Below are 14,822 nucleotides of genomic sequence, written 5' to 3'. Positions count from 1 at the left end.
ACAAAGTAAGGAAAAAAAGTATTTAGTCAGCCACCAATTGTGCAAGTTCTCCCACTTAAAAAGATGAGAGAGGCCTGTAGTTTTCATCATAGGTACACGTCAACTATGACAGACAAAATGAGAAGAAAAAAAAATCCAGAAAATCACATTGTAGGATTTTTTATGAATTTATTTGCAAATTATGGTGGAAAATAAGTATTTGGTCAATAACAAAAGTTTCTCAATACTTTGTTATATACCCTTTGTTGGCAATGACACAGGTCAAACGTTTTCTGTAAGTCTTCACAAGGTTTTCACACACTGTTGCTGGTATTTTGGCCCATTCCTCCATGCAGATCTCCTCTAGAGCAGTGATGTTTTGGGGCTGTCGCTGGGCAACACGGACTTTCAACTCCCTCCAAAGATTTTCTATGGGGTTGAGATCTGGAGACTGGCTAGGCCACTCCAGGACCTTGAAATGCTTCTTACGAAGCCACTCCTTCGTTGCCCGGGCAGTGTGTTTGGGATCATTGTCATGCTGAAAGACCCAGCCACGTTTCATCTTCAATGCCCTTGCTGATGGAAGGAGGTTTTCACTCAAAATCTCACGATACATGGCCCCATTCATTCTTTCCTTTACACGGATCAGTCGTCCTGGTCCCTTTGCAGAAAAAACAGCCCCAAAGCATGATGTTTCCACCCCCATGCTTCACAGTAGGTATGGTGTTCTTTGGATGCAACTCAGCATTCTTTGTCCTCCAAACACGACGAGTTGAGTTTTTACCAAAAAGTTATATTTTGGTTTCATCTGACCATATGCCATTCTCCCAATCCTCTTCTGGATCATCCAAATGCACTCTAGCAAACTTCAGACATGCCTGGACATGTACTAGCTTAAGCAGGGGGACACGTCTGGCACTGCAGGATTTGAGTCCCTGGCGGCGTAGTGTGTTACTGATGGTAGGCTTTGTTACTTTGGTCCCAGCTCTCTGCAGGTCATTCACTAGGTCCCCCCGTGTGGTTCTGGGATTTTTGCTCACCGTTCTTGTGATCATTTTGACCCCACGGGGTGAGATCTTGCGTGGAGCCCCAGATCGAGGGAGATTATCAGTGGTCTTGTATGTCTTCCATTTCCTAATAATTGCTCCCACAGTTGATTTCTTCAAACCAAGCTGCTTACCTATTGCAGATTCAGTCTTCCCAGCCTGGTGCAGGTCTACAATTTTGTTTCTGGTGTCCTTTGACAGCTCTTTGGTCTTGGCCATAGTGGAGTTTGGAGTGTGACTGTTTGAGGTTGTGGACAGGTGTATTTTATACTGATAACAAGTTCAAACAGGTGCCATTAATACAGGTAACGAGTGGAGGACAGAGGAGCCTCTTAAAGAAGAAGTTACAGGTCTGTGAGAGCCAGAAATCTTGCTTGTTTGTAGGTGACCAAATACTTATTTTCCACCATAATTTGCAAATAAATTCATAAAAAATCCTACAATGTGATTTTCTGGATTTTCTTTTCTCAATTTGTCTGTCATAGTTGACGTGTACCTATGATGAAAATTACAGGCCTCTCTCATCTTTTTAAGTGGGAGAACTTGCACAATTGGTGGCTGACTAAATATTTGATACACTGCCGATTTTGCAGGTTTTCCTACTTACAAAGCATGTAGATGTCTGTAAATGTTATCATAGGTACACTTCAACTGTGAGAGACGGAATCTAAAACAAAAATCCAGAAAATCACATTGTATGATTTTTAAGTAATTAATTTGCATTTTATTGCATGACATAAGTATTTGATACATCAGAAAAGCAGAACTTAATATTTGGTACAGAAACCTTTGTTTGCAATTACAGAGATCATACGTTTCCTGTAGGTCTTGACCAGGTTTGCACACACTGCAGCAGGGCTTTTGGCCCACTCCTCCATACAGACCTTCTCCAGATCCTTCAGGTTTCGGGGCTGTGGCTGGGCAATACGGACTTTCAGCTCCCTCCAAAGATTTTCTATTGGGTTCAGGTCTGGAGACTGGCTAGGCCACTCCAGGACCTTGAGATGCTTCTTACGGAGCCACTCCTTAGTTGCCCCGGCTGTGTGTTTCGGGTCGTTGTCATGCTGGAAGACTCAGCCACGACCCAGCTTCAATGCTCTTACTGAGGGAAGGAGGTTGTTGGCCAAGATCTCGCGATCCATGGCCCCATCCATCCTCCCCTCAATACGGTGCAGTCGTCCTGTCCCCTTTGCAGAAAAGCATCCCCAAAAAATTATGTTTCCACCTCCATGCTTCACGGTTGGGATGGTGTTCTTGGGGTTGTACTCATCCTTCTTCCTCCAAACACGGCGAGTGGAGTTTAGACCAAAAAGCTATATTTTTGTCTCATCAGACCACATGACCTTCTCCCATTCCTCCTCTGGATCATCCAGATGTTCATTGGCAAACTTCAGACGGGCCTGGACATGCGCTGGCTTGAGCAGGGGGACCTTGCGTGCGCTGCAGGATTTTAATTCATGACGGCGTAGTGTGTTACTAATGGTTTTCTTTGAGACTGTGGTCCCAGCTCTCTTCAGGTCATTGACCAGGTCCTGCCGTGTAGTTCTGGGCTGATCCCTCACCTTCCTCATGATCATTGATGCCCCACGAGGTGAGATCTTGCATGGAGCCCCAGACAGAGGGTGATTGACCGTCATCTCGAACTTCTTCCATTTTCTAATAATTGCGCCAACAGTTGTTGCCTTCTCACCAAGCTGCTTGCCTATTGTCCTGTAGCCCATCCAAGCCTTGTGCAGGTCTACAATTTTATCCCTGATGTCCTTACACAGCTCTCTGGTCTTGGCCATTGTGGAGAGGTTGGAGTCTGTTTGATTGAGTTTGTGGACAGGTGTCTTTTATACAGATAATGAGTTCAAACAGGTGCAGTTAATACAGGTAATGAGTGGAGAACAGGAGGGCTTCTTAAAGAAGCCGTCTCTCACAGTTGAAGTGTACCTATGTATACACACACACACTCTTTTACAGCTAACCTTGTGGGGACACACAATTCAGTCTCATTCAAAATCCTATTTTCCCTAACCCTAAACCTAACCCGTACTCTTACCCTAACCTTAACCCAAAAACCTAACTCTAACCCTAGCTCCTAACCCTAAACGTAATTCTAACCCTAACACTAATTCTAACCTTAACCCTAAAACACCCTAGAAATAGCATTTGACCTTGTGGGGACTAACAAAATGTCCCCAGTTGGTCAAATTTGTGTTCGTTTACTATTCTTGTGGAGACTTCTGGTCCCAGAATAGTTTAGCACGCACACACACACAGGGTCAATTCAAATACCATATTTACAATGTGCAGGGATACTGGCGTGATGGAGGTAGATTTGTATAGGGGTAAGGTGACTAGGCAACAGGATATAAGATCAACAGAGCAGCAGCAGCTTGTATGTGAGTGGGTGTGTGTATATATATATTATATATATATATATATATATATATATATATATATATATATATATATATATAGAGTTGGTCAAATGTATGTGCATATTATGTGTGAGTGAGAAGATGATGGAGTGAGTGTGTAGGGCACTCCGAGTGTTCAAAGAGACTGTGCAAAATAAAAAATTAAAAGGTCAATAAAGATACAAGGTTAACTCAGTCTGTGTAGCCATTTTGTTAGCCATTTATCAGTCTTATTGCTTGGGGATAGAAACTGTTCAAGAGCTTGTTGATGCCAGCCTTGATGCACCGGTACCACTTGCCGTGCGGAAGCAGATAGAACAGTCTATGGCTTGGGTGATTGGAGTTTAACAATTTTCCGGACCTTCCTACCACACCACCTGACATAGATGTCCTGGATGGCAGGGAGTTATTGTTCTGGCACCACACTGCCAGGTCACTGACCTCCCTGTAGGCGGACACATCGTCACCGGTGATCAGGCTTACCACCGTCAGCAAACTTGATGGTGTTGGAGTCGTGCGTGGCCACGCAGTCGTGGGTGAACAGGGAGTACAGGAGGGGACTAAGCACACACCCCCTGTGGGGCCCTTGTGTTGAGGATTAGCATGGCGGAGGTGATGTTGCCTACCCTCACCACCTGGGGTCGGCCCGTCAGGAAGTCCAGGATCCAGTTGCAGAGGGAGGTGTTTAGACCCAGTCCTAAGCTTGGTGACGAGCTTGGAGGAGACAATAGTGTTGAATGCTGAGCTGTAGTCAATGAACAGCATTCTCACATAGGTATTCCTCTTATGTAGGTGGGTGAGGGCAGTGTGGAGAGCAATTGAGATTGCGTCATCTATGGATCTGTTGGGGCGGTATGCAAATTGGAATGGGTCTAGGGTGTCGGATGGTGGCGTTAATTTGTGCCATAACCAGCCTCTCAAAGTGCTTCATGATTACAGAAGTGAGTGCTACAGGGTGGTAGCCATTGTGGCATGAAGCCTTAGAGTTCTTGGGGACAGGAATGGTGGTGGTCATTTTAAAACATGTGGGGATTACAGACTGGGACAAGGAGAGGTTGAAAATTACAGTGAATATGCCTTCCAGCTGTTCTGCGCATGCTCTGAGAACGCGCCCTGGAATACCGTCGGGCCCCGCGGCCTTGCGGGTGTTGACCTGATTAAAAATACCTTTCTCACGTCGGCCTCGGGGGAAAGATCACCCAATCCTCTGGGTCGGTGACGGCCCACACATCCGGCACGATGTTGTTGTTTTCAAAGCGTGCAAAAATGCATTGAGTTCGTCTGGTAGAGCGGCATCGTTGGGCAGATCACGGTTGGGTCTTCCTTTGTAATCCATAATGGACTGTAGCTCCTGCCACATGCGGCAGGCATCGGAGCCTGTGTAAAATGATTCCACCTTATTCCTACATTGTCCTTTTGATCGTTTGATGACTCTGCGGAGGTCATAGCGGGACTTCTTGTGCTTATTCCTGTCCTCGGCCGTAGCCTAAGGGTTGTCTACAATAGCTCTGTGTGCGGTTGCCCTGTCTTTTAGTTTAGCACCAACCTCTGCGTTAATCCTGGACTTTTGATTGGGGAAGCAGCGAACCCTCACTGTGGAGACAACATCGCGGATACATTTTCTAATGAAGCTGGTGACTGAGGTGGTTAGCTCGTCAATGTTATAGTCTCGAAACATATTCCAATCAATGCTAGCAAAGCAGTCCTGTAGCATAATCTCGGATTCTGGTTCTCAACAGAGCGAGTCACGGGTACTTCCTGTTTGAGTTTCTGCTTGTTAACGGGAAGCAGGAGTGCAGAGTCATGATCTGATTTGCCAAATGGCGGACGAGGCAGGGCCTTGTATGCTTGCTTTGGGGTAGAACAACAGTGGTCTAGGACTTTATCGGCCCTACCGCCGTTGGAGACGTGTTGATGGAAGTTGGGCATCACGTGTCTTAGTGACGCGGAATTAAAAAATGCCGGCAACCTGACAGGCAACCTCTGGATGTAGGTTTTCTTGCTTGTTTATAGCGTTGTACACTTCGTTAAGTGCCAGCTTGTTATTTTTATTGTCCTGAGGTGGAATGTATAAAGTCACGATAACAGCTGAAAACTCCCTCGGGGAGGTAGAAAGGTCAGCATTTGACCATCAGGTATTCCAAGACGGGTGAACAGTGGGTCTACACTTCCACCGCGCTGGAGTTAGCACACCAGTTGGTGTTGATGTAGAGGCAAACCCCTCCCCCCACTCGATTTCCCCGACTCCACTGTCATGTCCGCCTGGTGAATGGAAAATCCCTCGAGTTGTGCGAGAGCCATGTTTCAGAAAAGCAAAGAATATTGCAGTTTCGAGACTCCCGTTGGTAGGAAATCCGCGATCGGAGGTCATCCATCTTATTATCGAGTGGTCAGTAGAATGGAGGGAAGAGGTGGCCGGTTTTCCCTTCGCCTCAATATCACCAGGATCCCCCCCTCCTTGCCTCTGTAACGCCAGCGTTTCCTCTTGGGTAGCCCAAAAATTGGGTCGGAATTACAGAGAGAGCCTTGGGCAGATGAGTCGATGTAGAAGCCGGAATTGGGGTAAGTAACTGCCGATCTGATGTTCAAAAGTTATTGTCGGTTGTAAGAAATAATAGCAGATACATTGTGAAAATAAAGTAAAAATAAACAACAAAATAATGAGTTGGGTCAGAGCTTGCAAAACGACGGCCATCCAGTACGGCGCCATTTTAGACTTGCTCTCAATGAGAATGACAGATCTATAACTCACATTTCTATGTGAATTTGGTCGGTTCACCCAAAAAGTGACATATTGCAGCTTTAAGCCAAAGCATACTTCACATTTATGGCAACAGACCTAGTCACCCCCATTCACACACTATTGAACATGCATACATATAGACACACACACACCCCAACTCCCCCCTCATAGTGTATAAACTCAGAAACCCATGCATACACATAACACACACTTGTCCCTAGAGAGTTGATGAATGTGAGATCAGTTGTAATAGGACGTTAATCTTCATGAACACCCACACAGTAAGAGTATCACATGTGCTATAGGGACCCTCCAGGGGCTCAGTGTGTCCCCACAGGGACGGCCATTATGGAGAATCAGTGCACAGTTTCACGTAGAGTAGACACTTCTAATGAGTTCTGGTTATGAAAGTAATAATGTCCTGGAGGTCTGATAACAAGCAAGATTGTTCCTTAGTCTTTCGTGGTAATATTTTGAGTATTATCTTTGCCTAGGTTTAGAAAACGTATATATTAGACTACCAACAGACTGAACTATATCTAACCAATGTCCACAGAAGCCAACTTGACAAAAAGCGTGGCAGTCAAGTAAAGAGTTTTGAATTCATATCCCATTAGGTCACCCAGCCTACATCTTTCTTTTGCTAATCTCCCAGACATTGAAGACTGAAGAGGGATATTGGTCATCATTATCCCCTGTATGCCCCCACCCCTTCCCTCTCTCCATTGGAATGTTTGCCATCCTGGGGGGCTAGCAGTTGTTAGCGGGCATGTGTGGCTGCAAGTGTCAGTGCTGTTTGTGCACCTGGTCCCAAAATGAGTCCCTAAGACAATACATTTTTCTAAATCTCACTTTACACCCGTCACTGCTGGTAAGGATGATGGGTAGTAGATTCTGTGCTGTAGTTTTATCTCTTCCAAAACAGCGACAAAAACATTGTTAAAATCATTTGGTGATACAGTATAACCTCTGTTGAATGAAAACCAAGAACTCGACATGAACTCCAAGAATGGATTGAAAATATATTCATGAACTACTGAGACAGATGGACAGTCGAGTGGATGAGGATCCTGCACAGCGATGTATAGAAAATCAAAGGGACATTAAAAAAAAGTAATTTAACCACAGTGCCAGAAATAGACCGTTGCACTGATAAAACAGCATTTCCACAACCAGACAGCCTCCTCTCATACATTTAAATAATCTTACAGCAGATTACAACCGCAGCAGAATAGTGCCATTTGGCATCAATAGTGTACGTTAATTTACATGGGAGAGAGTAAAACGCCCAGATAAATAATACACTCCTTAAAGAAAGACGAAGAGAAAGGAGAAGAAAAAAAAACTGCCTTTTGATGAAGACTTGAATAATTCATCAAGGAGAATCTCAAATTGAAAATAATTAAAATCAACAGATGGTCTCTCTATTACTCCCTCTATCATTCCCTCTCTTCACTTCCCAGCTCTATCACTCACTCAAATCTGGCTCTTCTTTTGGCTTTGGGTCCCTCCAGAGAAGCCCTTTGCTTTCCCCACTCTTCCCCCATGCAATGGTGGCGGGACTGAACCTGGAACCCTGGACAGTGGACAGATGACTTCATTCACTCTTTCCTGTACGAGCCAGCCTCAATGGAGACGCAATGGAGGGGCTCAGTCAGTGACCACTAAATCTCCAAGCTCAACAGGAGCTTGGGGGGGGTCTAATCCAGCTAAGCCTGTAGCACTGACACTCAACTCTCGGGCATGGCCCACTGTTGTAACCGACACCAATGGAAAGTCATTAGCTGGATGCACTCAAGGTCATGGTGCAGACGTTAGACTGGCAAATTCTAATGGTCAACATCCGCTAGCTAGGGAAAGTTCCTTCTCAATATTAGCTATAAAATGCTCCCCTCGCAATCCTTCTTAACACTAATTTCAACAAATAGCAAAAGATTTGGTCAAAATCACTTTATGCCATATGAAGAAATAATTTCATGTCCCCATATGCAGGTACTGTATGCCAAGGTGCATTGAAGCTGTTCTGGCTTGTGGTGGCCCAACACCCTATGAAAAGACATGCTCCGGAACTTTGGCAACTACTAAATATTTTTTTTACCTCCTGCTTTGGGCTGGATGTGTCAATGTGTAGTTCATACATTGTGCATAATCTATGAGCAGAATTACTGTTTCACCTCAATTAGCCACGAAATCCCTAGTTTGAAAGCACTGTTTTTCAGGAAGCTGTGCTGCGCCATTTTTCCTACATTTTCCCCCACGTGGGCCAGCCCCATAGCAATTAGAGTTCAACGAGCTTCAGTACCTCGCCATTTGAGTGACATCTAGCAAGAGGCACATCATGCACACACAGCAGAGCGAGCAATTTTTGGGGCCCATTTTTGGCTCGTGAGTGCTACTTTCAGAACTATTGGCTAAAAAGCATACAAAAGTACCAGAGTATCTCTTTAATACACTATGTTGGTGTTTCCTTTATTTTGGCTGTTACCTGTACGTCCCCAATATTGTCCACTTTTTCTAAGGGAAACAAAGACAGGCGCTGCACATTGGATGGTGACAATCACCAACAGGGGCTTGAGTGCAATATCCCAACAACTACAGTGAGGGAAAAAAAGTATTTGATCCCCTGCTGATTTTGTACGTTTGCCCACTGACAAAGACATGATCAGTCTATAATTTTAATGGTAGGTTTATTTGAACAGCGTGAGACAGAATAACAACAAAATAATCCAGAAAAACGCATGTCAAAAATGTTATAAATTGATTTGCATTTTAATGAGGGAAATAAGTATTCGACCCCACCACAAAACATGACTTAGTACTTGGTGGCAAAACCCTTGTTGGCAATCACAGAGGTCAGACGTTTCTTGTAGTTGGCCACTAGGTTTGCACACATCTCAGGAGGGATTTTATCCCACTCCTCTTTGCAGATCTTCTCCAAGTCATTAAGGTTTCGAGGCTGACGTTTGGCAACTCAAACCTTCAGCTCCCTCCACAGATTTCCTATGGGATTAAGGTCTGGAGACCGCCTAGGCCACTCCAGGACCTTAATGTGCTTCTTCTTGAGCCACTCCTTTGTTGCCTTGGCCGTGTGTTTTGGATCATTGTCATGCTGGAATAACCATCCACGATCCATTTTCAATGCCCTGGCTGAGGGAAGGAGGTTCTCACCCAAGATTTGACGGTACATGGCACCGTCCATCGTCCTTTTGAAGGGTGAAGTTGTCCTGTCCCCTTAGCAGAAAAACACACCCAAAGCATAATGTTTCCACCTCCATGTTTGACGGTGGGGATGGTGTTCTTGGGGTCAATATTCCTCCTCCTCCAAACACGGCGAGTTGAGTTGATGTCAAAGAGCTCCATTTTGGTCTCATCTGACCACAACACTTTCTCCCAGTTCTCTTCTGAATCATTCAGATGTTCATTGGCAAACTTCAGACGGGCATGTATATGTGCTTTCTTGAGCAGGGGGACCTTGCGGGCGCTGCAGGATTTTCGCTCTTTGGTCTTGGCCATGGTGGAGAGTTTGGAATCTGATTGATTGATTGCTTCTGTGGACAGGTGTCTTTTATACAGGTAACAAGCTGAGATTAGGAGCACTCCCTTTAAGAGTGTGCTCCTAATCTCAGCTCGTTACCTGTATAAAAAGACACCTGGGAGCCAGAAATCTTTCTGATTGAGAGGGGTTCAAATACTTATTTCCCTCATTAAAATGCAAATCAATTTATAACATTTTTGACATGCGTTTTTCTGCATGTTTTTGTTGTTATTCTGTCTCTCACTGTTCAAATAAACCTACCATTAAAATTATAGACTGATAATTTCTTTGTCAGTGGGCAAACGTACAAAATCAGCAAGGGATCAAATACTTTTTTCCCTCACTGTATACTAAATCTAGCTTAATAGGAACTGTAAAGTATATTCTTTTTTAACAGTCAATTCACTAGCATTGCAGATATCAGTGACACAGACATAAGTCAGAATGAGTCCACTCACCTCAGAGCTAACTTCTAGTGGTCTATCATGTGGCCCTCAAGGGCCAGGGACCTCGAAACCTCAGGAATAGGAGTGTGGTTCCTGTCTCCGGGGGCCAATACCATGCTTTATCTCACTCTTCCACTGATGTTCCTGTATCACATCATACCACGTTGAATCACCAGGGATAAGGAAAGATGGAGGGTAAGAACCCTGTTGACAAAGACAAAGATCGATGAGTCACTATGGCCAATTTATGAAGAATGCACATTTCCGATTTTTGCCCCAATAAGTGAAGCAGTAGGCATCCTGCTGGCATCAGAATTGATAGAAATGTAGCATACGCAATGCTGACACAATCACTTCTTGGTACGGAAGTTGCTGATACTTCAGGCTCTAATGATTTCACAGTTGAATAGGGATGTTTATGTAAATACATTTCCATCACTTCCAAGATAGACAGGTCAAGGAACCATTGCACAAGGATCTGGAAATGCCATCTTTAAAAACAGAGGTTTGCAAATTATCTTTGAGGATTTAATTTCCTCCTCTTTGTGCTTTCTTAGGCAAAGAAGTGACATAGCCTGCAGCATAGTTCAGCTCATTTAATTCAACACCACACTGCTCAGCTGATCAATATCTTCTATACATTTCCTGTTTAAGGAAAGTCAATACAACAACTTTACGTAACCTATACCATCTGTCAGCTGATCGGGAAACATCACCAGTACACTGCCTCAGCCTGACATGTCAACAGAGTGTGAGCCTTCTGGATTTAGACCATTGTGGGGGAGCAAACCACAACAACCACCTATGGGTACCCTTTGAACAGAAAGCTCATGCATCTCTACCAGTAACTAATGCCCAACAGTCTTCTGCCGCGTCAATAAACTAAAAAAGGTGACACCACCATCCGTCTCCGATCCGAAGCGTGTAATTAAAAACTAAAAAGGACAAAAAAAAGTGTCACCCTGGTCATAACAAGTCAAGACCTTTGACCAGGAACCCAACTTACAAGACACCAGGAGCTAGCTGGCTTGTGGCCTTCTGGCTGACCCGTGAAGCCAGTGTCCAGCTGAACCCTGAGAGGAAAAGACCCCCAAAAATGTGTGGTCCACAGTTACCAACCTTTACGTCTGGTTTTACATTTGGCCTAAAGACTTCATTAAACTCCTGAATGTTGCTTTGCCTCGCTCCACCCGTTTCCTGTGATAAACATCCTGAAGAAAATCTGACTAATTTACCTTTCCTTTTTTTATACCAGCTGTTTCGTATATCTGAAAGGGGTAGGGGGTAAAAAACATGAAAAAATAAATAAAAGCCACATAAAGACTTACACTGAGTGTACAAAACATTAGGAACACCTGCTCTTTGGGGGGAATCGATCAGCTTTAATATTGCTGATAGATTGTAACTTCCATCAATGTAATTGTCTGCATCACTTCCAATCCCCCATATGGTTTGTTTTCTCGCAAATACACACACACTTTTTAAAAATATATTTCCCTTTATTACTTTCCAACCCCACCACCCCTTTCCTAATCGGAGTAAACTAGTGAACAACAACGCTTAGGCCTCTACATATTATATACAGTTGAAGTCGGAAGTTGACATACACCTCAGCCAAATACATTTCAACTCCGTTTTTCACAATTCCTGATATTTAATCCTAGTAAAAATTCCCTGTCTGAGGTCAGTTAGGATCACCACTTTATTTTAAGAATGTGAAATGTCAGAATAATAGTAGAGAGAATGATCTTTCAGCTTTTATTTCTTTCATCAGATTCACAGTGGGTCAGAAGTGTACATACACTCAATTAGTATTTAAATTGTTTAACTTGGGTCAAACGTTTCGGGTAGACTTCCACAAGCTTCCCACAATAAGTTGGGTGAATTCTGGTCCATTCCTCCAGACAGAGCTGGTGTAACTGAGTCAGGTTTGTAGGCCTCCTTGCTCGCTCACGCTTTTTCAGTTCTGCCCACACATTTTCTATTAGATTGAGGACAGGGCTTTGTGATGGCCACTCCAATACATCGACTTTGTTGTCCTTAAGCCATTTTGCCACAACTTTGGAAGTATGCTTGGGGTCATTGTCCATTTGGAAGACCCATTTGCGACCAAGCTTTAACTTACTGACTGATGTCTTGAGATGTTGCTTCAATATATCCACATCATTTTCCTTCCTCATGATGCCATGTATTTTGTGAAGTGCACCAGTCCCTCCTGCAGCAAAGCACCCCCACAGCATGATGCTGCCACCCCTGTGCTTCACGGTTGGGATGGTGTTCTTCGGCTTGCAAGGGACTCCCTTTTTCCTCCAAACATAACGATGGTCATTATGGCCAAACAGTTCTATTAATGTCTCATCAGACCAGAGGACATTTCTCCAAAAAGTACGATCTTTGTCCCCATGTGCAGTTGTAAACAGTGGTCTGGCTTTTTTATGGCGGTTTTGGAGCAGTGGCTTCTTCCTTGCTGAGCGGCCTTTCAGGTTATGTCGATATAGGACTTGTTTTACTGTGGATATAGATACTTTTGTACCTCTTTCCTCCAGCATCTTCACAAGGTCCTTTGCTGTTGTTCTGAGATTGATTTGAACTTTTCGCATCAAAGTACGTTAATCTCTAGGAGACAGAACGCGTCTCCTTCCTGAGCGGTATGACGGCTGCGTGGTCCCATGGTGTTTATACTTGCGTACTATTGTTTGTACAGATGAACGTGGTACCTTCAGGCGTTTGGAAATTGCTCCCAAGGATGAACCAGACTTGTGGAGGTCTACACATTTTTTTCTGAGGTCTTGGCTGATTTCTTTAGATTTTCCCATGATGTCAAGCAAAGAGGCACTGCGTTTGAAGGTAGGCCTTGAAATACATCCACAGGTACACCTCCAATTGACTCAAATTATGTCAATTAGCCTATCAGAGGCTTCTAAAGCCATTACATCATTTTCTGGAATTTTCCAAGCTGTTTAAAGGCACAGTCAACTTAGTGTATGTAAACTTCTGACCCACTGGAATTGTGATACAGTGAATTATAAGTGAAATAATTTGTCTGTAAGCAATTGTTGGAAATATTACTTGTGTCATGCACAAAGTAGATGTCCTAACCGACTTGCCAAAACTATAGTTTGTTAACAAGAAACAAGTTATAATGACTCCAACCTAAGTGTATGTAAACTTCCGACTTCAACTGTACATTTTATGGACACAGTCAATTTTACAATAATTATATTTTGTTGTTTTGAACTTCCTCTACCCTCAACCCCTCCGATCATCTTCATGAAGTCCATCCGGTCTGCCTCTACATGCCATATCTTTCCAACTGTGCGCTTTCACAAAATCTCGCAACCTATAACCTATATACTTATTATGGACACAGTATGCTTTACATTAGTTATCTTGTTGTTATTAGTTGTTGTTAGTTCCATCCTTCAGCTCCATTCAACGCCTCCCATCTATCTCTTAACACCATTCATATTGGATTTCTATTTGCCATATATTTTTCAACTGTACTGTTTCACAAAGGTTCTGAACCCTTCTATTCTCATTGTTTCTACAGATTGTAAATTGAAAATAAACATTTTTGCTAAAAGTATTATATCATTGATCGATTATGACTTTTCAAATCACCCAGTAGTGCTATCTGCAGGGTTAGCTCCAGGTAAATATTACACTCCTTCAGCCATTCCTGGACCTGTGACCAAAAACAAGCTACAAATGGACAGTACCAAAACAAATGATCTAATGATTCTGTCTCTTTGCAGCAAAATCTGCAGAGCTGGGAAGATTGTTATTTATATGGAGGATACAATCTATTGGTAGCAAGAATTTTGTATAATAATTTAAAATTGAACAATTCTAAGTTTTGACTCCGGTGTCGTTTTGCGTATCAGTTCATAAACACTATGCCATGGAATCGGTACAATAAAAATCTCTTCCCAACTATTTTGCAATCTATATGGGACAGCTGTCAATCCTTTGGTCCTTAAATGAAACTGGTATACTTTTTTATTGATCACAATTTTCTTTAACCAATTATGTTCTTTAATGTAGGGCCGACAGACAAGTTCCTTACTTTCTCCCCCTTCCACTTTCCTATTCCATTTTTGCAGTAATGCTGCAATTATTTGGGTGTTAATTTTGGGTAGAGCAGACATTTCCATATGTTTTTGTTAGCTGCATGTGCAATATAACTCCACCAGTCCTACCTATGATATCATTTACGAAGATTATACCTTTTTAAAAAAAAAATTCAAAAACTATTCTTTTTTTTATCAATTAGTGTATTTGAGTTTAACCACAATATTTGTTGCATTATTTGTTCTGTCATTTCTGGAGGATTAAATTGAAATTGCAACCAACTTTCGATTATTTCCTTTTCAAATAACTGAAAGTGAGAGGTTGTAATCTGAATTAAGGGGAAAAGGCCATTCTTGAACATGGGGTGAGACAATCTCACTAATTTGCTAAAGAACCAGGTCGGATTTAAGTATAACTTTTGTATGACTGAAGCTTTTAGTGATAGGTCTAATGCTTTAATATTTAACCATTTATGTCCTCCGAATTCATATTCATTATATAAATGAGGCGGCAGGTAGCTTAGTGGTTAAGAGCGTTGTGCCAGTAACCGAAAGGTCGCTGGTTCTAATCCCCGAGCCGACTAGGTGAAAAATCTGT

At 43.1% G+C, this 14,822-nt stretch overlaps 1 protein-coding gene across 1 annotated transcript in view; it reads right to left on the bottom strand.

Annotated features, from left to right (window-relative positions):
- Window positions 1-14,822, bottom strand: part of LOC121575146 (nck-associated protein 5-like) — a 154,683-nt gene that overhangs the window by 93,388 nt on the left and 46,473 nt on the right. The window contains exon 2 of the mRNA XM_045223025.1: window positions 10,167-10,358. The gene's annotated coding sequence lies outside the window, so the exon portion shown is untranslated. The remainder of the gene's footprint in view (window positions 1-10,166; window positions 10,359-14,822) is intronic.

This window comes from Coregonus clupeaformis, chromosome 10 (assembly GCF_020615455.1).
Source record: "Coregonus clupeaformis isolate EN_2021a chromosome 10, ASM2061545v1, whole genome shotgun sequence".
NCBI lineage: Eukaryota > Metazoa > Chordata > Actinopteri > Salmoniformes > Salmonidae > Coregonus > Coregonus clupeaformis.
The sequence above is the reverse complement of the archived record's forward strand: the minus strand, read 5'-3'. Positions and strand labels throughout refer to the sequence as shown.